The 23032-nt window shown below is 34.7% G+C and overlaps 1 protein-coding gene across 11 annotated transcripts in view; it reads left to right on the top strand.

Annotated features, from left to right (window-relative positions):
• Window positions 1–23032, top strand: part of elfn1b (extracellular leucine-rich repeat and fibronectin type III domain containing 1b) — a 149808-nt gene that overhangs the window by 110539 nt on the left and 16237 nt on the right. Inside the window, exons 1-6 of one of the 11 annotated variants that reach the window (XR_011015244.2) lie at window positions 5486–5588; window positions 5834–5977; window positions 6695–6811; window positions 6902–6943; window positions 7266–7352; window positions 7737–8732. The exons of 7 other annotated variants lie outside the window; for them this stretch is intronic. The gene's annotated coding sequence lies outside the window, so the exon portion shown is untranslated. Of the gene's footprint in view, window positions 1–5485; window positions 5589–5833; window positions 5978–6694; window positions 6812–6901; window positions 6944–7265; window positions 7397–7736; window positions 8733–23032 lie in introns of those variants that run through there. 3 more of the 11 variants (XR_011015245.2, XR_011015243.2, XR_012405461.1) reach the window with 3 other exon arrangements.

Below are 23032 nucleotides of genomic sequence, written 5' to 3' on the forward strand. Positions count from 1 at the left end.
GACCAGATCATTTGAATCAGTGACTTGTTTTTTAATTACAATATCTTAAGTGCAAATTTCAAACCTATTTAACAAGTGAATTAGAGCTGCACAATTTATCGAAAAAAGATCAATTCGATCTGGATTCGACCACCTAGACTATCTTAATCCAGCATTTCTACGATTCTGTCAATCATATTTTCAAGTTCCGAGAGAAGCAAAGGCGGCTGCACGAGTCTTTTCATTGTTTTACACACATTGCTCAGCGACATGGACGCCTCCAAATGATGTTAAAAGAGTCACATACTGTATTTATAAGGTATTATTCAGCTAATAATGTAATTGTTGTCTTCATTTAATGCTGTATTCGTGGCCGGGAAATCACACGTGACATGAGATGCTGACTGTGCGGGCGCGCACCCTACTTAATGATATACGTGCGCGTGTCTACTTTAGTGAACAGAACCTGCATATGCTGTGAGTAACCCATAATAAAGTTATTAATAATATTCAATTTGTGGCACAGAGCGATCGTTTGAGAGCCGCGCATCATTTACATAATCGTATCACATGTAAGAGTAATGACTGCGACAAGCATTTGCTACGTTTTTTTCTTTCATAGCCAACACACAGTTATGCATGAAAATAAAGGTTTACAGTGTCAGTATAACTACTCTAGCCTATATAATGTTGATTTTACCAGTGAATTAATTGGTCAAAAAATTTTATCAATGACAAATTGTGAGCAAATATCTCAAACATAATTCAACATCAGAATTATTATAAGTAGAATAGAATTATTTATAGAAACAAGTAGACCTACACATAATATTAGGTTTGTTGTTTTACCATATGTTTGAGAAAAAACAATAATCCCATAAGCTTTATTTTACATCTACAGAATCAAGAGAAAATCTTGATCTTTATTTTAAGCAAAAAAATTGCGATTCTCATTTTAGCCAGAATCGTGCAGCTCTAAAGTGAATCAAATATAATCACTCATTAATAGGCAAGTTCTCAGTTATAAAACAAACAGAAAATGTATGCTGTTTATAGACTGAAAGGTGCAATATAAAGTTTGGCAATGAAGTAAATTAAAGTTTAAAAAAGTAAAAACACTTCAAAAAGTTCAGATACTTGCACTAACAATGCACAACTAATGAACTTAGAGAATTCCGAAGACCCACAGTAAATTCCCACTTTATCAGCATCATTTCTTTTGACAAGCGCTCTATAATGAAAATCCTTCATATACAATGAATGTTGACACCTGCGGCACGGATCAGAAAGCTTGGTATACTTTTATTTTGGAACTTTTGAAAGTTAAGGTTGAAGAGAAATCAAGACTGCGAGAAAAATAAAACCCCTTGACAGTGATCAAAGTGTGAGATGGCCAATCACAGAGAGGCTGGCAGGCTTGTGTAATAGTTGCGTCACACTGTCTCAGATGACCTTGTTGGCTTGCTCTTTCCCGGTCCCCGCTGAATAAAGTTAGATTGAGATTCATGGGCTTCTCCTGCTCTCCCGTCCTCTGACTAATGCATATCTTTATCCATTCCTCTTTCCTCCTCCCACCGACCAGCCTGTTTCTCCTTCGCCACTAAAAGTTTATTTTATTTTCCTTTTTTCTTCAGAGCCGAACAGCAGATTCATTTTGTGGTCGGGTAAAGAAAAATGGACAGAAAAAGAAATGGAGCAGGAAAGCTCATTTCTTTTCATTGCTCTTATTTCCCAGCGCACAAACACACGCGTACGCGCACAAACACACACACACACACACGCCTACGCAAGTAACATACAGAGCATCCAAACATTTGTGAGCACTAGAGAAACTGCTTGTCTTTTGAATTGTCTTAATTTAATATCACATGTAAAAGATTTTCAGTGTGTTCTCAGACATTTAGACTGCATGTGATGATGTTTAGGTTATGTAAGAGCATTCGTTTATACGATTTTATAATAAGACACTTCAAAAAGAATAAGCAATGAATCATAAGGGAAACCTAGATGCTTTTTCCAGTATTGTATATAATATTTTGGAAGAAATATTGAAGAATGCAGCGAAATCAGAGTATAACTTGGAGACAGAAGAAACTGAGGTGTAATATACAGGCCTGTAGCCAGGGGGTGGTTATTTTATTCTCAAAAAGTGGACTTTTGTAGTTATTTGCCTCATTTGCCTCCAACATTAGGTACACTCAAATCAAGACTGAAAACACATCTGTTTAGCTGTGCCTTTACTGAATGAGCACTGTGCTACATCAAATTAGGTTGAACATCACTAAATTGAATTTGTTTGTTTAAACTTAACACAAAATTTACAACAGAAATTACAAAAAAAATGTTAAGCAGCAGAATCATTTTCAAAGTTGATAAAAAAAAAACATCTGGAGCATCAAATTGGCACATTGGTTAGAATTAGATTTATGTTTGTATATTTATTTGTTTTTGTTTATGATTGACCCATGGCAGAAAATAATAAGAGACCTTTAAAAATGTGATGCTCTTTTTTGAGTTATCACCGTTTAATGATGCCATGTTCTGGGAAAACTGTGTGATGGATGTCAGTCACAGTAACTTTTATTTCCTGGTTTTGTTCTGGAAATTATTCATTTACAAGTTAAGTATTGATTAAAATGATCAAAAGTGGATCATTCTCTGTAAACCCTAGAGATGGTTGTGCATGAAAGTCCCAGTAGATCAGCAGTTTCTGAAATACTCAGACCAGCCTGTCAGGCACCAACAACCATGCCATGTCTTGACCATGTCTTTATGCCTAAATGCACTGAGTTGCTGCCATGTGATTGGCTGATTAGAAATTTGTGTCAACAAGCAGTTGGACAGGTGTACCTAATAAAGTGGCCGGTAAGTGCATAGCTTTCATTCCAAAAACAAGGTGCTACGTCTGACAATCTAAAACAACTGAACTTTCTATATAAAAGCTACAATGTTTCTCTCCAAGCAGAAATCATTCGCAAAAAAACACCAACAGCAAAGTAAAAGGAATGTAGTCTCTCTTTAAACTAGATGAAAGCCTCCAGACAGAATGTTATGCAAACATTCAATTCAGACGTGCATTGAAGCCCTCCATATCGCTATACTGAATACTGTCTATGGTGGCAGAAAAATTCATATTTGATAGACATGGAGAAAGGAACATTTACTCACTAAAGCACCAAAACAGATATGAATCGGGTTTATAGACTCCGACTGTTTCTTTTATGCTGAGGTGTGTTTGTGTGGAGCTGCGAGAAACAGACGCAATAAAACACGATTGTACGTCTGTCAGTCTTAAGGTTAAGCCACGGCTCTGTGTTCCCTCACCTCTGTATGCAGCTAATAGGATTTAGAGGTTTGGGATTCATTCGCTTACAAAGCTTCGACTCCCTCAAGACAACATAATCCCTCCTTAGCAGAGTTAATAGAAACCTAGCAAGTTTTTACTCACCTCTGATGAGAGCGGTACAGTTTGACTGTCAATTTTTGTCATTTAGAAGTAAACAGTCTATCGGAAGGCCCGGCTAAGCATCGTGGGATTCAGTAGGCTGGTTATAATGAAGGTTTTGAATGATGTTTTCCATATCACTGAATAAAGGGGATCAGCTGCTGATAGATGTTTAAGCTTAAGGCTCAAGGTTTGCTTTGGCTTTATCCCAACATAAATCTATGCAGATCCAAGGGGAAATAATGCTTCCAGCATATCTAACGCTATACATTTTATTGGTTAAAATGATCCAAAATATACTTAAGTAATTTCATAACCAGACATTGTTCAAGATTACACACTATGAATCCTGTATTAAGCATTAGCAAATAGTTCATTCATCATTTGTTCAGCATTAACTCTGCATTAATAGACATTAGCAAGCAGTTTATGAACACAGCTACAAATACTGTGTTCTTGCATTTATAATGTGCTTAATAATTGTGTTTTATACATATAGTTACCGATACATTTTTCATTACTAGATTAAGCATTGCATTAATGACAAACCATCAGTATTTAAGTGTAGTTGCTGGTTTTTAAGATTATTCAGAATGAGTTAGTAAATGATTAAGCAACTCTACAAATGAACATTTATACATTTTATTATTCAGGCATATACTAGTTACTCTGTATGTTAATAAAAGCTTTTTAAACACAACTTCCTGCAGTCTTGTGACTTAATCTAAAGTGAGGACTATTTATGCTTTATAAATCCCTTAGGACAATATAAGGACAGTGTTACTAAATCACCTTAAAAAAACTTGAAAATAATGTTTTCTAATTTGAGAGTTTTCGCAGGTCTTAACATTCTTATGTCACCAGACCCATTGTAACCATACTTGACCAAGCCTACATTATTGCTAAACGTAAAATACATTGCTCCACGTATGTTTTGTTGCAAATTCTAGATTAATAATCCACTAGAGATTCTGTCTTCATCTTTGCCAATCTGAAATACACTCAAAGGGTGCTTTCACATCTGTAGTTCGCTTCATTTGGTCCGGACCAAGGGCAATAAATGATACATTGTAGCATTTTCTGCCGTCTTTGGGTCCTTTTCACACCATGCTGATTGCTTTGGTCCGAACCAGTTGAACCTTGGATTTTTTACAGTGTAATTTGCTAACATGAAGAAACAATGAACAATACATTTACTACAGTATATTTTCATAATTAATGTCAGTTAATAAAAATACAGTAGTTCATTGTTAGTTCATCTTGACTTGCAGTGAATTTGTATTTTAATAATACATTAGTAAATGTTGAACTACAGATAATAAATGCTGTACTAATTAAACCTTATTGTAACGTGTACATATTCATAAGTCTGATGGTTGAAAAATATATGTTTGACATATGTTACGCACGTGAAATCCAAATATGAACCTGTATGTCATATTTGCATATATATCCAGGTATCCAATTTCTATATGAGATATTTTTGTTTGTGAAACAGCCTTACATACATTTGGTATGTAAAACATACCAAATGTGTTGACGTATATTGGTGAAACATTACAGAAATAATTACCATATGCTATTTGCTGCTCAAGTTTTGTATTATGAGCAACATATATAACAATACTAACACATCTGAAGACTATATATGTTTATGTTATAATTTCAAAACCAGAGCATTTGTTTAAATAGATTTTTTTTCAAACCTTATTGATGACTCTAACATGCAGTTTGATTAATTGAATTGTTTCTTCAAACCACTGAATGATATAATAAAATCAAGTGAAGATAGTTCTTGGCCAGAATAAGCTGTTGATGGAACGTCTTCATAGTGTGTCATTCACACTGTTAGACATTTCTGTAAATTACACAGTTATTTACTGTATTTCACCCAGTGTAATACTGCAAATTCCTTTTACGGTAAATAACTGTATTTACCGTTGCATTATGGGAATTTAGTGTGACGTCGAACAACATATACAGCGATGTACTGTATTTGTAAAAATTCGTGTATTATACTGTATTTTCCACAACTGCTTCAACGCCACCTTGCGGCGATTCGACTACTCTGCACCACATTTTGCCTGAGGACCCTGGAGCAATTCTGGAGGACAATTTATTAGTGTGCCTGAAGAACTTACTGGATTTAACAAACTTTACTCTGGTAAGCTGAGGCAGTGTTTCATTTTACAGAATGTTTTGTGGACGAGAATAGAACAAAGTAAAGTATAAAGTTGGCTATTATTATTTTCTCTGGCTTGGCGTTATTTCGCCCATTTGAGAAATATATCATCTATTAAGATGTTACCTTTATTTAATTTATTACATTAACACTACTATTACTTTAAATAAGACTGTTTATGACTATTAGCCATTGATCTCGTCATATCTTTTTATTTCTTTACATAGGAACCGGTGTTGCAGCGGGTTTTGGTTTAGGAGGGAACCAGAGGTATGCAGACAGTTTTGGAGGACACTTAGCACGAGACAACGGTCCGGCAGAGATTGTTTTCCCCCAGAAGAATATGAATGAAAGACCAACAAATAATCCAGGTAAAAGCGCGTCTGTCTGTGCTGACAACACTCGACATTGATTTGAGCACCTCTATTAGCATTTGTTTGCTCGGCAACATTGGCTGAAGCGATCTTAAAATGGTAATGTTAACTGTTAGCTAAACTGAGCTAAGTTTATACTGAATTGGACTCAAACTCATTTTAACGTGCAACGTTTAACTTATATTGATTTATACTATATATATTAGATGTTGTGAACTTATTTTTCTCTGGTTTAGAGTAACTTATAACGTTAGCTTGAGAAAATAACATCGCGACGTAACCTATAAGAACGTTAACGTAAATCTATAACGTTACAATATGCATAGAGGTAAAGTTGGTTTTATATTCGCACATTCGTTCATTTAGAAGACTCTATACTGTTTACCATGTTACTTTGAATATTCGATCAGAATTAGCATGCCAGTATGACTTGAAATCAACATTAACACTGTTTATTTGACCGTGAGCATGTTGTACTTTGATAGTCATTAGCTGCTAAAATGATTTCGCTATTTAGAGTTTGCAAATAATACTTTTATGAAATTAAATTATTAAGGGGGAAGTCTGAATCTGCTAATATAAAACCAATTTTACCTCTATGCATTATGCTAAGAACCACCTTTTTGCTATTTATTGTTTGCTAATTATTTTTTTATCACAACTCTTGACATTTGGTTTAACATAATTGTTACCATTATATTTTTTTCTGTTTAGATATGGCACTGGCACAGCAACAGGTTTTGTCTGAAGAAACAAACAGCATTTCAGAGGAACATCTTGATCAGCACAGCCTTATGCTTAAAAAATAAGCAAGACCAGTAAGCAACCAAGGTAAACAAATAAAAAAAGTTGTGTGGAGGTTGTGGATTGTAGCATGGTATTCTTACCTGTATTTTTGGCTTTTTTATGGTCTCAATATAGAATACTGGGAGCCTGCCTGTGCAAACTGGACCTCATACAACAGTAAGTACTGTACATCTATTTGTTTCTCAATATATTAACGTTACTTTAATACAAAATGTGTCACATGTTTAGTTGCTAGCTAAATAAAAAAATCGTTTTCCCTTTTTTATTAAACCATTTAGTAGGTTTTTTTTCTTCATCTTGGTTTATAATATTTTTGAGCAGATTGAGGTCTGTCATGGGTCAGACATTTCAAAATACAATAATTAGTATTGGGATACATGCATTTGTCTATGTATTAAATGTCTTTTTCCCCATTTCATGTTGCCTAAATATTTTGTAATAAATAAAATAATAAAATTTTTTGTATAAATAATTCCAGAGGATGAAACAAAATGCACAGCAACAACCAGAGTGAGCCAGAAGATAGCAGGAGAAGTACTGAAGAGAATGACAACCATGAACAACAGTGAGTTATCCTTCTTTCACCAGCTAACTGAGAACTTGGATTAGGTGAGACACTCTCAATAGTTTTATCAGTATTCAGTCAGTTTTAGTTTATTAGGAATACATAAAACAAATAGTCTAATCTGTCCTGCAGTGAATCAACCCATCACAAATGCTACAATGTTTTTGTAAAACCTTGTTAGGGGAAAAAATAAACAGGACATTCTGGTTAGTTATCTTTTAAACATGGTAGTGAGCAGGTTATGAGCAGGAGCCAGTTGCTCAGTACCAGCTGAAAACTACCCCAACCTAGCTGCCATGCTTCAAAATAATTAACCAGTATATGATTTATTTTTTTTAAACAAGCTTCTTCTATGCTTATGTTAGTCTGTTTGTCCTTATCCAGAGTTCTTCATAATCCTGGACTGGGCCAAATCCTGACCAGATGCTGTGGTGGTCATGGAGGAGTGAATCCTAAAAGACACACGTGATCAATGAGTTTCCTCATTGATCCAATGGGCCAGCCTGACCACCCGCTGGTGAACTTTCAAGCCTCTGGTGCCTAGACTGCGGCCTTGCACAAGTTTGGCTAGAGGAGAACTGGTCGTGCCCAACTGAGCCTGGTATCTCTCAAGGGATTTTATTCTACACTTTCGTCAGTTGGTGAAGTTTGTTCCATGCCACTGTCGCCACTGGATCACTTGGCTACGATTGGTGGATCGGTGGATTTGCTCTTCAGTGTTTGGACTTTCAGCAGTGACATTTACTGCTTCAATTCTGAAAACTGGACTAAAGCAGCTTCAATTTACAAGAACTTCTATGTTAAGCTGCTTTGACATCATTGATCTACATTGTAAAAGTGCAATAGAAATAAAGATGAATTGCATTTGAACATGTGAATTCAGACCTTGTTGAGCATTTGACACCAGAATCAGTAATATTTTAAAGTTGGGTTGTTTCTGAGTCGGCTAATAGTTACAAATATTTATTTTTCCAACAATATGCAATTCAGAAGTTTAAATTTTTATTGTACATGTATGTTCTAGTGCTTTGTGTGATTTATTTATTTTTAATGTGTTGATTTTATTGCTTAATGTAATTTTCACACATTTTCCTTAAATGCTTTAAGCATTATTAATGTTTTAAAGAATGGAATATTTTGTAATTGTGTCTGGTTTAATGTCAGTAGTACTTAGTACAATTGTTTTTTTTTTCTCAACAATATGCAGGTCAGACACTTAAATTAGTTTTGTACATGTATGTTAATGTGCTTTGTCATTTTCAATGTTTTTTTTTCTTAAAATAAAATATTTTGAATGATTGAAATGTAATGTTTTTACACATTTTTAAGCTTGTTTTAAGCATCTCCAATGTTTTAAATAAAGAGTGTTTATTTTGTTAATATTTTGTAATTGTGTCTTTTTTAGGTCTATAGTATTAAAATAATATTAATAAAATTATATTATAAAATATTTAGGACAAAATTAAAAGGTTTACAGTAGCTAACTGTTAACTTAGGTTTTTACAGTAGTTAACCATTTTCAGACACTACAGTAACATGCTGTAAACGGATTTACAGTTGTATACTGTAAATCTAAAATACAGTAACTTACTGGCAACAGTGTTGCCAGTAAGTTACTGTAAAAACCCTTTGAAATGTCTAACAGTGCACAAGAAACAGCGTCTGATTTCACATTTCTACATTTACATTCCATTTTTCTCCTCCGCTCTCAGTTCAAGCATCAGCACTTGACTTTTATCCGCATAACACACATGCTTTCTTTACAATGCCACTTGGCGCTCCAGAGATATTCATAACTTTTCTGTGGAGTGTGAAACCTGGAAGCGGGGTCACGAAGGAGACCTCCTGCGTAGGAGGAGAAACAAATCTTAAACGGAGATTATTCCCTGCTTTCCTAACAGGTGGCGGATGAAGCTCTCAGATCACGCTGTGCCGCATGAAGCCTTGAGCGCCGCATCTCCTCTCATATATTCAGATCGTGTCTTTACTGCTGAATTTGCTGTAATTATTATGTCCTCGCAATGCTGGCAGAATGGTTTGGATAGCAGCATAAAGATGGCATTATCACACTGTGACGGTCATGAAGGTTAACCCACGGGGTTTCTGTCCAGAGCACGGTAATAATAAAAGTCTAAAAAGAAATAATAGCGTTGTTAGGGCCTGCATTGTGGTTTCTCAAGCAGACCGTAATAATAACTGAAGATAAAGGAAACCAATAAGAACATCATAACCACAATGCCACGACGGCCACAGAGGAGGCAAATTACACTCAACGTGAAAAACAAATAAATAAACACACACAAAAAAGTTGAATTATATTACAGTCTTTACCAGAGGAAGAGAAAAACAAGTATAGGATCAAGAGGAGATCAAGTCTGAATACTGAGCTTTGACAGTAAATCTGTTTGTTTGTTTTTAGCTGGGATAAACTCTACTACAGAAATTATATATATATATATATATATATATATATATATATATATATATATATATATATATATATATATATATATATATATATATATATATATATATAATTTCTGTAGTAGAATTTATCCCAGCTAAAAACATATATATGTTTATATATGTTTATATATATATATATATATATATATATATATATATATATATATATATATATATATATATATATATGTTTATATATATGTTTATATATATGTTTATATATATATATATACTGTATATATATATATATATATATATATATATATATATATATATATATATATATATATATATATATATATATATATATATATATATATATATATATATATATATATATATATATAGATATGACATGACATGACATGTTTATAAAAGTTATGTCCTAATTAAATTAATCATAGTTCAATATAAGCTCTGGACCCTGCATCTCAAATGTAAGGAACAGGGAAGAAAACTGAAGGACATAATAAAATTTTGAGTTTGGGTATCAACATTAACCCAGTATTTGTTTCTTCCTTTTTTATGTTTTATGTATATTAATATTTTTCATATTTACTTTATATCATTTGCTTATTGGTTTTATTATTTATGAATCAAACTTTGCATCAGTGTTAATTGTTTTTTTGTTGAGTTTTTAATGAGTTCAGAATGTATATTTTATTACGAAGTAGTGCATTTTCCCTTTTGGCTAATTATTGCTCACTGTCTCTTATTGCGAGGTTTTTCCTTTGGGAATTTATTAAAACAAACAAACAAACAAACAAACAAACAAACAAACAAACAAACAAAAAAACTCAACCTGGAATCTTTTATCGAATTTTTAATCTGTTTGCCAAATTATTTAAATATGTTTTTAACATTCCAGAAAGATGCAAAGTCGAATCGCTGCTCCCTTTATTAAAGATTTATTGAAGCTGCTAGTTGAAAAAAACAGTGCTGTTTTAAAATGTCCAAGTCATTCAGAGAGTTATTAAGTAAAAGATATCAGGCTTTACTTTCCTGTTTTTTATTGATTGTATTTAATAAGCAATAAAATCATTGTGGGCCGGTTTGCAATGGCAATACTACACCATTTAGACCAAAATAGGACCCCAAATTTATTCTGCTTAGGGCCCCCAAATGTACATTGCCGGCCCTGCTGGTAATATATTTAAATATTAATAAACTGAAGATTTTGATAATCTTGATAATTTTTTTATTTCATTCATTCACATTATGGATTACGTGACTGATTGCTTGACAGACTGATCGTTTGATTGGTTAATTGGTTGATTAATTGATCAATTAAATAATTGATTTTGATGAGCGTTTGCATGAAAAGAGGTTTGTAAAAAAAATCTAAATCATTCTAGTTGCTCTACTGAAAAAAATAAAAAGCCTTTTAAGGGTGAGTAAATAATGACTACATTTTCATTTTTGGACGAACAACTCCTTTAAATGTCACCCCCAGCTGTCCCTGCATTTTCCTTTATTAAATCACGTCCTCTTAAAACTTCTAAGCCTGAAAAAGTCTAGCGCAGCAGAGAGCTGAGGCGAATTAAAGAGACCAACAGAGCACACGTGTGTTTGTTCAGGTGATTTCTTCATCTCCTCATTTAGCCTCTCATCTTTTATACACAATGGAGAATGTCACGATGACCAGCTTTCAAAAACACATCAGCAGACCCCAGAGGAAGAGCAGACTCATTTGGTTCCCCCTATATATGCTATAAGTGAGAAATCCTTTACTTTGTGCATGTATATATAGTGATACTGTCAGCTCTTATGCTTTAGATGTGTGTTTCTCAGTGAAGAGAAAGAAAGCGACTGTTTGAAAGGAAGCTCTCTGAGTACTTCTTAAACCTTGAAGGCTTGAGCTTTTCTTTTAGACGCAGCTGTATTTCTCGTAGTGTATGTCACATAATGGATTCATTAGGCAGCTGAGGATAAAGAAGCACTCTTTTTATCATTAGGATGACATACGTGTTACTCCGTCTTGCTAAAATGTGTGGATTCTGCAAAGATTACTTGCTGGAATAGTTAAAATAGACTTTCTTAAGAAAATGTGCATGAGTGGATCTTCAGAAGAAGAAGAAATTACTTTTATAGCTGGAAGTTTTTAAAGGGATAGTTCACCAAAAAATTGACATTTTTAACATAGGCTCATTCTGGAAAAGTAGCTTTACTGTATATACATTTCTGAAGATCATGAATTATGCAGCCAGAAGAATGTTTGGCTGTATTTTGTTTTTAAAACGAACACTACAGGGCGCTTTGACGTCCATACCTGTCAACATTGGGATGTGAAAATAAGGGATCTGCCCACCATAATAAGGGATATTAAAATGAGCTATTATAAAGAAATTGAATCAAGTTATAAAAAACTCATTATTCTTTACTTCACTGTATAACTTACACATTTTGATTAAAGAGCAGCGAATGAATCTTCTATTTATTTGGATGTTTCATTTGATTACATTAAGTAACATATGTCATTTTAAAAATGCACACATTGAAATATATAATGAAAGCCTTCAATTGCTTTCCTAACTTTTTATGCTCAGGTAGGACAAAATTGGTTTTGTTGGAAAAAACCCACACCAAGATCGACATCTTTATGTTATCATTATTAATTACGTGTATATGTCTTTTCAAACATGCACCTAAAACCCAGACTTTAGCTCCGCTTCAAATCACGTGTACAGAATCCATTTGGGAAACAGCGTCTATTTATCACTATTAAGCGCATCAGCTGATAGTCACGCACCGCTATATGAGATTTTAAGAATTGCATAGGATGGGACCTGTAATTAAAAGGAAAAGGAATCCTGCCATTTTTATATTTGTTTAAAAAAACAAAACAAAAGCACAGAACAGACTCACGTTTAAGAGCAAGGGGTGTCCTCTGGTGGTTCGGCAGTAGGGTTGCATATAGGGAGAATCGGCTCTTTAATGTTTATTGCCACTCTTCAGTAAAAGACTGAAAATACAGGAGAAATACGGGAAAATACCATTACCGGTAATAGCAGGGTAGAAACTATTGATTTCAGTAGATTTTTATTTTTAACATTTTTAAAAATACCTGCTTTTATGTTCAAAACCCAGTTTGCCATTTTCCAAAATAACTATACAATAAGCCATTTAAAAATTCTATTTAAAGTACGATGTCCTTTCTATCATCAAGGAATAATGAGAAGAAAATGTATCAGTTTCAACAGAAATAATGTTTCATGATCTACAAAATAAGGATATTAGAGTGATTTCTGGAAGATTGTGACAATGAAGATTAGAGTAATGTTTCTAATTACACACATAATAATTATAAATACATTAAAGTGTATAAGTGAATATTTTAGAGATGGTTGTCCATGTAAAATTCACCCTATTGTAGCAATAGTAGCACCTCAGACCTGGATCTTTTGAAGCTAGCAGAAAGGTGTTAATAAATGTAAATAAAAGAGAAATGTTTGTGAGTGCTTCACAACATTATTATCAGGAGACGATCGAACGATCTTTGTAATTTACATCTCACTTTTAGAAGTGTAAGGATTTCAAAGAATCCAGAATGAACCCAGAGATGTACTTTTAAATCGTTCTGCATTCGTTTATAAGCAGTTAGATCCATTTGATGCTTTCGGCTACTAATAAAGACTGCATTATGTTTTGTGTTTAAAAAAAGTATTCTGCAGAATTACGCAGATCTTCTCCTGAAAACCGCAGAGCAAACCAAGGAAATCCATCTGGGTCTGACAATGCAAGACATGCAGCAAGTATACAGACGGTATTAACAGACAGCAAATGCAGCTTGTGACAACGGTTGAGATTTACACAAAAGCCAAATTACAGCAAGCATTCATATCCTTCAGTAAATACATCCACACTGCCAAAACATAAGCCACGCTCCTGTTTCCTGAACACAAACACAGTTTAACTCTGAACCTCTGCCGCAGTGTTTCCTTCTCATTAACATCTTCAAACACCGAGATGCTGCCGCTCAAAAGTTTGAAACAGTTACATTACTTTGAGTACTTTGAGTTTTTCTCATCAAGGCTACATCTCTTTTCTCCGAAATAGTTTAAATATAGTGAAATATTAAAGCAAAACGGCTCTTTCCGCTGTTCTAAATTCAGCCATAGATCATGCTTTTAAAGCTGGTGTTTTAAACTCCGGGCCAGCAGGCCATGTGCGGCTCCTCTTCCCTCCAAACTGCAACTAACATCAAAAATATAATGAGATTTGGCCCCCCAAAACATGTTTTTGAGTCACTATCATTGTTGTGCTGTCGCATGTAACCACTTGTGATTTTGACCAAGCTCTCCCTCATGAAGCATATATGAAATTAACGGAAACTGCAATTCATCGAAGTTCCTGTCCTGGCTCCATATTGAGCAAATTTGAATTGAGCCCACTGTTAAAAATGGCCAACTTTACAGCAGAAAATAATTGTTTACAGTCTGGTACAAAGAATGATTTTGGTTTATATAGCTAATATTACCCTTCATGAGTACTGTGAGGGGGGTGAATTTTTTTGTAACTCATCGGTTTTGCTTATATTAGGTTTATTAAGTCTGCATAATTGAGGGCGTGGCCACTTGAGTGACAGCTAGGTCTCGCTGGTCGTCGTAAAGTCACCTCAGCTGATTCCGGCTGATTAACCGCTGAACTCTGCATAAACATCGTATTTTTGTGTTGTTGTTTTTTGTGTGGCTTTACTGTACAGTCAGTTGCCTTTTGGAATTATTTCTTACAATTCTTACAATTGCCATCACAGTACAATACACAGATGTGGCAGAGAAATGAAGGCATTTCGTTTTCGAGGCGCAAAGAAAAAAGACCAACAGTTTCTTACCACTTCCCAATTCCAGTTTCCTTTTTGAAATTTTGTCATCAGTTTATCAGGAAGTGGTGATTTTGTTCTCTTTGTTCTCAAATTTTTTTTTTTGCAGTATTGCAGTTTTGAGCATCAATATATTTCGTAACATAGCTAATTATGACAGAAACCTACTGTTGCTAATGACGCAAAGGAAAAAACTCACTTAGTCAATCTTCTTACTAGATAAAAAAAAAAGAAAGGGAAGTAACTATAAAAAAAATTGCAAAAATAAAATGAAAATGTACATTTTAACCAATTCAAGGAATTAACGTGGAAGAGAACGTGTTTCTTTTGTGCACACACTAGATATGTTTTCATCCACTTATATTATGTGCATTTTGGATATGCACATAAAAAAAAACAGTTGATGGAAACGTCAAGATGCGCATAACTGAGTAGAATAAGCTTTTTATTCGAAAAGAAAAGATGCGCATAAACTGTGATGCAAACAATTTTACCTAACAAATTTAAGTATGCACCTTAAAAAAACTCATGTGATTTTGTTATAAAAGATCATGTGATTATAAAAATGTGTGAATGGACAAACCCGAAAGAGGAGCACATTGTAAAACATCTGAAATGTTGGTTTGGTCATTCTAAAATGTCTTAACCAATTCAGTATTAGTGTTATTATATTATTAATAAACTCCAAAATTGTCAAGTGCCTCTTTGCTTAGCAACTCGAGCCTTCAAATGCCATCACACAATCATTGCATCTTTAAGACTTTTTCCGCAGCTTTCTTTGCTCATATTTACCAAGGGTGCCAGTGTTAGTGGAGGGCACGGTGTGTCAATTATTTATGAATTAGCATTAATTACCACAGATCATTTGCTATGCAGGCCAGAATCTTTGATGTCTTGTGAAGTCAGATGTTGTGTAAATGCTGCGTGTTTGATTAATATGTAGCATGTATTGGCCTGCAGATTAGTGATGTGAAGCGCGCTGGATTAAAGCGCCTCTTCATTGTAAATGTGTTTGTGTATCTGTGTGAGAGCGACGGTGCTTAAGCATATGAAATTGGCCCTGGGAAATGTTGATATTTAATGATGTTCCTTCACACTCCAGAAATCTGTTCCATCGCTTTGACTGTGCAGATCATGAGCACGAGCGAAAACTGATGCACGTTACTATGTTTCCTAAACATTCATTCATTTATTTGCTTTTTGGGTTAGTCCATTTAATAATCTGGGGTCGCCACAGCGGAATGAACCGACAGCTTATTCAGCATATGTTTTACACAGTGGATGCCCTTCTAGCTGCAACCCATCACTGGGAAACACCCATACATTCTCGCATTCACACACATACACTACGGCCAATTTAGCTTACCCATTTGCCTATAAATGTGTAACTACAGTTCCAATGCAGGGAAATTTGATTAATTTATAGCAATGGACTTATTTAAATTAATTTTCATTTATAAACATTTTGGATTAGTGTTATTCAAACATGTTTGTACTGTTATTAATACTTTAAAATAACTTTATTCATACTTTTTAATTTACCAGATTAATTTTATTAATGTTTGAATATTCTTATATTTCTATTAACGTTTACAAATATTTATTGTTATATAATTATATAAAGCTCTTCTAAACTAAATATCACTTTTATTTTTAGTATAATATCATTATTATTATTATTATTATTTTTAATTATAACAGCTAGTGGCCAAATTGGGTGAAATAAGTATTGTACGCGTCACCATTTTTCTCAGAAAACATATTTCTAAAGCTGCTGTTGACCTGAAAAATTCACCAAATGTTGATAACAACCAAATAAATACATATTTGTACAAATCTAATTAGTTTAGAAATGAAGTTATGTGTAATAAAAGGAAATGATGCAGGGAAAAAATATTGAACACATGAAGAAAGGGAGGTGTAGAAAGGCAGAGTTGGCAGTTGAAATCTCTCAGTAGTTATTCAGCAACCCTTTGCCTTTCCTCATTGTAAATGAATATTAGCTTCTTCAGTCCAATATCTACATTACCAGGATGATGAAGATGAAACTAGGGTGGACATTTCAACAAGACAATGATCTAAAACACAGCCAAGGAAACTCTCAGACACTTTTAGAGAAAGTAAATCAAGCTGTAGCATGGCCCAGCCAATCACCTGACTTAAATCCTATTAAAAAACAAATTAAAGATCAGATTTGATAGACGAGACCTGATAGACGAGACTGTTTTTATTTTAGCATTTTTTTTTAAAAAAGCATGACGGTAAAACACGAACATGGTTATGAATATATTAAAACATGTGCTTGTTTGTTATAAAAATTCATAATAATGCCAAAAATACTAATTTGTGGATACTTCCGGCTGCAGCTGTGGCTGGTGTATTCTGGGAAATTTTCTTACCCCTTGAATTTATTTGGTCACTGTGTAAATGCACAGGACAGTTACAATCTTATTGCCACAGATTGTTATGATAACATAATATATGCATTCAGTGATTTCCTGAAGATAAATACCAAAAAATAGCACAACTGGAATAACTACAGCAGTCGCGATGGTCTGATCTCAAATAAAGCAAGAGATTGCGATGACATATGATGATGTGTGCAGGTGCTGTAGTGCTGTCCCAATTCTTAGGAGTAAATTTTGAAGCCCTTCCCCTTAACCCTCGTTTTTAAGGGCCAAGGGGAAGGGGTAGGGGTACAAAAATAGAATTGGGATTGGGCCCATATTCTTCATATGAGATGCGTCTTTAAGCTGCCATATATATGAGCAATATCACACTCGTAGCAGTGGGATATGGCTGTATATCGGCACTGATGGGAGGCGTGCATGCCGAGTGCCTTGGTGCCCCCACCAGTGCCGATATACAGCCATATCGCACTGCTACGAGTGTGATATAGTGTTTATACAATAGTTTGACGGTATAATTGTGTATATAAAAACAAAATCAAACATGGAGAGTCTCAAAAAGCCATTTGTATGAGGAACTACTTTCTTCCCCATTGGATTCAAATCATAAGCTGACAGTTAAAACAGTTAAGCAAGCATCTTTTACACTTTAGATCTGTAATGTCTGCTTTTTGCTGGCTGTATGTGGGCGGAGTAATACACAAAGGGTAAAGAGGCTGTACGGGTGCTGATATTACTTTAATATACCACAGCTATCAGCCAATCAGATTCGAGAACCAGACAGAACTGTTGTATAAATATATATATATAACCCTTTATATAGGTTATAGTTTCACTGAATATCATACTAACAGTATTTAGCTTAAAAAAAACTGGTGTAAAGAAAACCTTGCATCCAACTAATTAACAAGGCAAACAATATTCCTGCATTCTCTATTGTATCTCTCAACACATTAAATAACAGTTTAGAGTTTCGAGCTGGAACAGAGTGCATTTTTTCATCTCTCTTTTCTTTTACTTAACTTTCTGGACGATGTTATACCTGAAGTAAAGTTTTGTGGGTGCGTGTTGATATTGCATGCTGATGCTGTTTAGATTCCCCACTGACTCCATCTCAGCTGGACCTCACAGTGATGGCAGACGCTAATTAAAGCAGAATACATTACCTATAATGAGTAGGAAACTCTCCGTGTGTGTGTTTGTTTTGTCAAGGAGGCGTTATACTGCATGCATAAACGTAACGTTAAAAGTTTTTGAAGAGTGTTTGACTGTTTAAAGATGTGTAGAAAGACAATCATTGTAATAAACACTTTAAAAAAGTTTGAAGTAATTAGTTTTTTCTTGAAAAAATGTCTATTATGTTTACTAAAGCTAAATTTACAGGATGAAAAATGCAGGAAAACAGTCATTTTATGAAGTGTTATTTTAATTGAAATATTACTACTGTACAATTGAAACAATTCTGATTAGCTTACTGTATTCAAAGCAGCCAACTTCATTCATTTTCTTTCAGCTTAGTCCCTTATCTATCAGGGATCGCCATGGCAGAATTAACAGCAACTAGCATATGTTATATGCAACGGATGTCCTTCCAGCCATTATCCAGTACTGGGAAACACCCATACACTCTCACATTCACACACACACAATCATACACTATGGTCAATTTAGTTTTTTCAATTCCCCTACAGTATAGCACATGTCTTTGGACTGTGGGGGAAATCAGAGCACCTGGAGGATCCCACGCAAAGACGGGAAGAACATGCAAACTCCACACAGATAAGCCAACTGGCCCAGCTGGAACTCGAACTGGTGATCTTCTTGCTGTGAGGAGATAGTGCTAACCACTTAGCCTCTATGTCGCCCCCAGTTTTTAAAATTAAAGGTGCAGTAGGTGATTTGTCTTCAAAAACATTTTTGGTTGTGTTGGTTAAAAGTCTCTTCACATTCCAATAGTGGATAAGTTGGCAGTTCATTCCGCTGTTGCGACCCCTAATTAGTTGAGGGATTAAGCTGAAGGCAAATAAATAAATAAATATTCAAAGCAGTTGTAAATATTTTCTCAAACACACTTGGCCTTATTACTTCAGTATTACTGCAAACACTGTTTAACTGCAGTTCCATGTGTTCTGCTTATTAATTACAGTTGATGACAATTATTAGCCCCATGTCAAGTTTTTATACTTTTTGAAATAGTAAAAATCAGTCCAAGGCACTCGAAAAACTTGGAAAACATTAAAAAGCCTTTATTCACATGGCTAATCCTTAAAAAAAAAACTGCATTTCAGCAAAGAACTGCCTTTATCAGCATAACAGTGATCGGTCCATTAAAACTGGTTGGTATAGAGCATTTTTATAACTCTGCAAGAGGAGGAAACAGGGTAAAAAGATTCAAACAGAAAGAGACCTTTTGGATCTATACAGTAAAAGCAACTAGATTTCCAGGCTTAAATGGTGAATTAGATTTTTTTCCTTTTTTGTAAGACAGATTTTCTACAGATTGTCATTATATATTGTTGAATATGTATGTGTATGTATATTTGTACATATTTGGACTGTGGGGGTATACACACACACACACACACATACATACATACATACATACACATGCATAAATAAATAAAAAGAGATAATGCGTGTAATACAATATATTTCTCAAATAATACAACGTATATATATATATTTTTTTTCTTTGAGAAATATGTCGTATCACACGCATTATCTTTTTTATTTACAGTATATATGCATGTATATATTGTGTATCTGTATGTATGTATATATGCGCATATGTCCCTCTCTATCAATGCTGAATTAATGATGATTGTTGAGTTGACCTTTTTTATTATATTATTTTAGTATTGTTTAGATATTCAAATGAGTCATGTGACCGTAGCACTCAAAAGAAACTTCAAACGCACCTGATCACTGTTACCCAGATGAAGGCAGCTTTCTGTAAAAAGGCATAGGTTTTTTAAGGATTAACCATGTGAATAAAGGCTTTTTGTCAAATTTTTGCGGTTGATTCTGATGAATCCCTCACCCAAAGAACACGACACAATATTTAAACTGGCCCTGAGCACTTTTTGTTTGATTTTTGAGTTCCCAACCAGTGTTGGGTAAGTTACTTTAAAAAAAAAAAAAGTAATAGATTACAAATTACTGACTACTACTGGAAAATTGTGATGTGATTACATTACTAATTACTTCATGTAAAAATTAATCAGATTGCTAATTACTTTACTTTGAAGTTACTTTTAAAACATTTATATAAAAAATAGTGATTTAATTTAATAATATCTTTCAGTATCATATATATGTGATACTGCTACGCATTTGACGCTATTGTGTTAAACAGAACTTGGGGAAAAAATATACAGGGGGCTAATAATTCTGACTTTAAATATATATCATCTTTACCCATATTTTTCAAGTGCCAATACTAGGTGAGGGCAATATATTGTAAGTACTGAAAACAAGAGAACTGCAAAAGACAACACCACACTCTAATCAGCACCAGTCCAAAACACAACAGTATTGTGCGGAAAAAGATGGCAGAAGCTTCAGTTTGACTCTAATGATATATGGCCGAGCTTTAGCTCTCTGTGCAAAGGGAATCCTTGGTGGTCTGATCAGAGACGATCTTTGGTCTTGCACAATCTGCACTTTGTGTGTCATGCCTTCTGTTTTTTTCCCCCACTCTTGTTCCAGGATAAACTCTATATCAATGGCTGCCAAGTTCAAAAATAGCTGCACGCTGTGGAAAGACGTGCAAATTTATGCAGCCTTCTCAAAGTTGGCAGTGAAAAGACCTGACACTTTTACTCAGAGCCAATGTGCGGTTTAATCTTCTAGGATGAGCACATAACCAGACCACTAACCGCATACAGAAAGGGGAAAAAGACATAAAAACAGCCAAATATACGCCCAAATAATGACAGACTCTTACAAGTAATTACATACTTCATCCACAACACAAGCTGCTTTTCTAATAGAAACTTCTACAGCAAAGTCAACACTTAAAATATGTTTTATGGGGCATTTTTATACAGTAAATGTCTTTTTTTTTAACCCTGTTTGCAGTGCAGGACCACATTAAATGAACATCCTTATTACATAGGCAGAGATGCGCAAAATCTAAATATGTTTTTGAGTAGATACACAAAACTATACAAGAGGAATAGCACCCGGGGTTAATCTACCTAATTTTTGGGGTTAATCATCATGACAATGTCATTTATAGAATTCAATAAGATGGGAAAATAAACCTGTAAAAGTACTGTGTAACAATGTGTCACTAAGAACATATACAGGTGTCAAACTCTGTTCCTGGAGGGCCGCAGCTATGCACAGTTTGGTTCCAACTCAAATAAACACACCTGATCAAACTAATTGAGTGCTTTATCGTGCATTCACACAGGGCTTCAGCGTCAACACTTGACTTAGGACGTGTCTGAAGTTGGGGCTGACACAATCATCATAGCAGCGTCAGCCAATGAAATTAGTCCACTATCAGCTACTGTCTGAGCTGAGGTATTTGCATAAAGCAGTCTGATTGGCTGACGCTTCAGTTGGTGCTTGAAAAGTTGAGTTTCCCAACTTCTGCAGTGAGCAATGCCCCTGACGCAGTGCCTACGGATCCACAATGCAGTTTGGCAAAGCCTGACGCCACACATTCAAAGTGAATGGGAAGCGTTGACGCTATCGCACTGTGTGAATGGGGCGTATGGCTTGTTTAATAGCTACAGATAGGTGCGCTGGAACTAAAGGGGCTGGAACTAAACTCTGCAGGGTTGCGGAAATTGTGTATAGCACCCCTGTAGAGATGTATAGTAACGAAGTACAACTACTTTACTACTGTACTCAAGTACTAAGGCTGTATCTGTACTCTATTGTAGTAATGTTTTTTCTCCTTCTTCCACTTTTACTTTAGTACACGTTTTCGATGAGTTTTATACTTTTACTCTGATAGATTTTTAATTGTTTTTTATATTTTTTATTCATCATTACTAGGGATGTAAAAATTATTGATATCGGTTCAGTAATAAATCATAACAGGTCATTACATACTGACGTCACTTATCTCCTATGCGCCATGTCCCAGTAGAATAGTATGGCGAAGTAGGCGAGGGCGAGTAAATAAGGCTCTCACTTAAAAGGTAGATAATTGTGCGCAATTCAACTGCTTGTGCGTTTGCTGACAGTCTTTCATTGACAATGAAGGTGGCACAGCACACAAGCCGCTATTTCAATACTACAGAGAAATGCTGAAAACAACAAATGTTTTTATTTTTATTATTTTATCTTGTTCTCCTCGTGTTTTTGTGGGTTTCCTCCGAGTGCTCTGGTGTCCCCCACAGTCATGGGGTGTAGGTGAATTGAATAAAACTTAATTGTTTTAGGGCATCCGTTGCTTAAAACATGTGCTGGAATTGTTGGTTTATTCCGCTGGGGTGATCCCTGATAAATAAGGAACTAATCTGAAGGAAAATTTAAATAAATGAATCTTTTACAACCATCAAAAACAAGAAACTTAGGTATCTGAGTATGCCAATTTGTTAATATAATGGGGCATTCAAGCGTAAATAGAATATTCTGAGTTACTCGCTTGATTTGTGTGTGAAGTTCACTTCACAATAGACGTGGATTCGCATCATGAGTGGAGCATCTGTCAAGAAAGTCCTCGCTGCAGCTTGCAGTTTGGTGACGTACTGGACCAGGTCCACTACGTAGTGGATAATTATCTACACCTCCCTCAAACCTAACCGTCACAATAGAGTAGGCGTTACAATGTCTCCTGCATATTGGACCTGGTGACTGTAGCAAGGATATCTTGCATCTGTCTGCCTGGTGACGTTAGCTTCATTGCTAAATGGCCTATATTAATTTTATGAAGAGATTAGCTGTGCTTTATATGCTTTAGTAGCGCTGAAAAACACTGTAGATTCATTCGGTACCGTGTCTGGGTCCACTAGATCCTTTTAGAGGTG

Source organism: Danio rerio, chromosome 1 (assembly GCF_049306965.1).
Source record: "Danio rerio strain Tuebingen ecotype United States chromosome 1, GRCz12tu, whole genome shotgun sequence".
In the NCBI taxonomy this organism is placed as follows: Eukaryota; Metazoa; Chordata; class Actinopteri; order Cypriniformes; family Danionidae; genus Danio; species Danio rerio.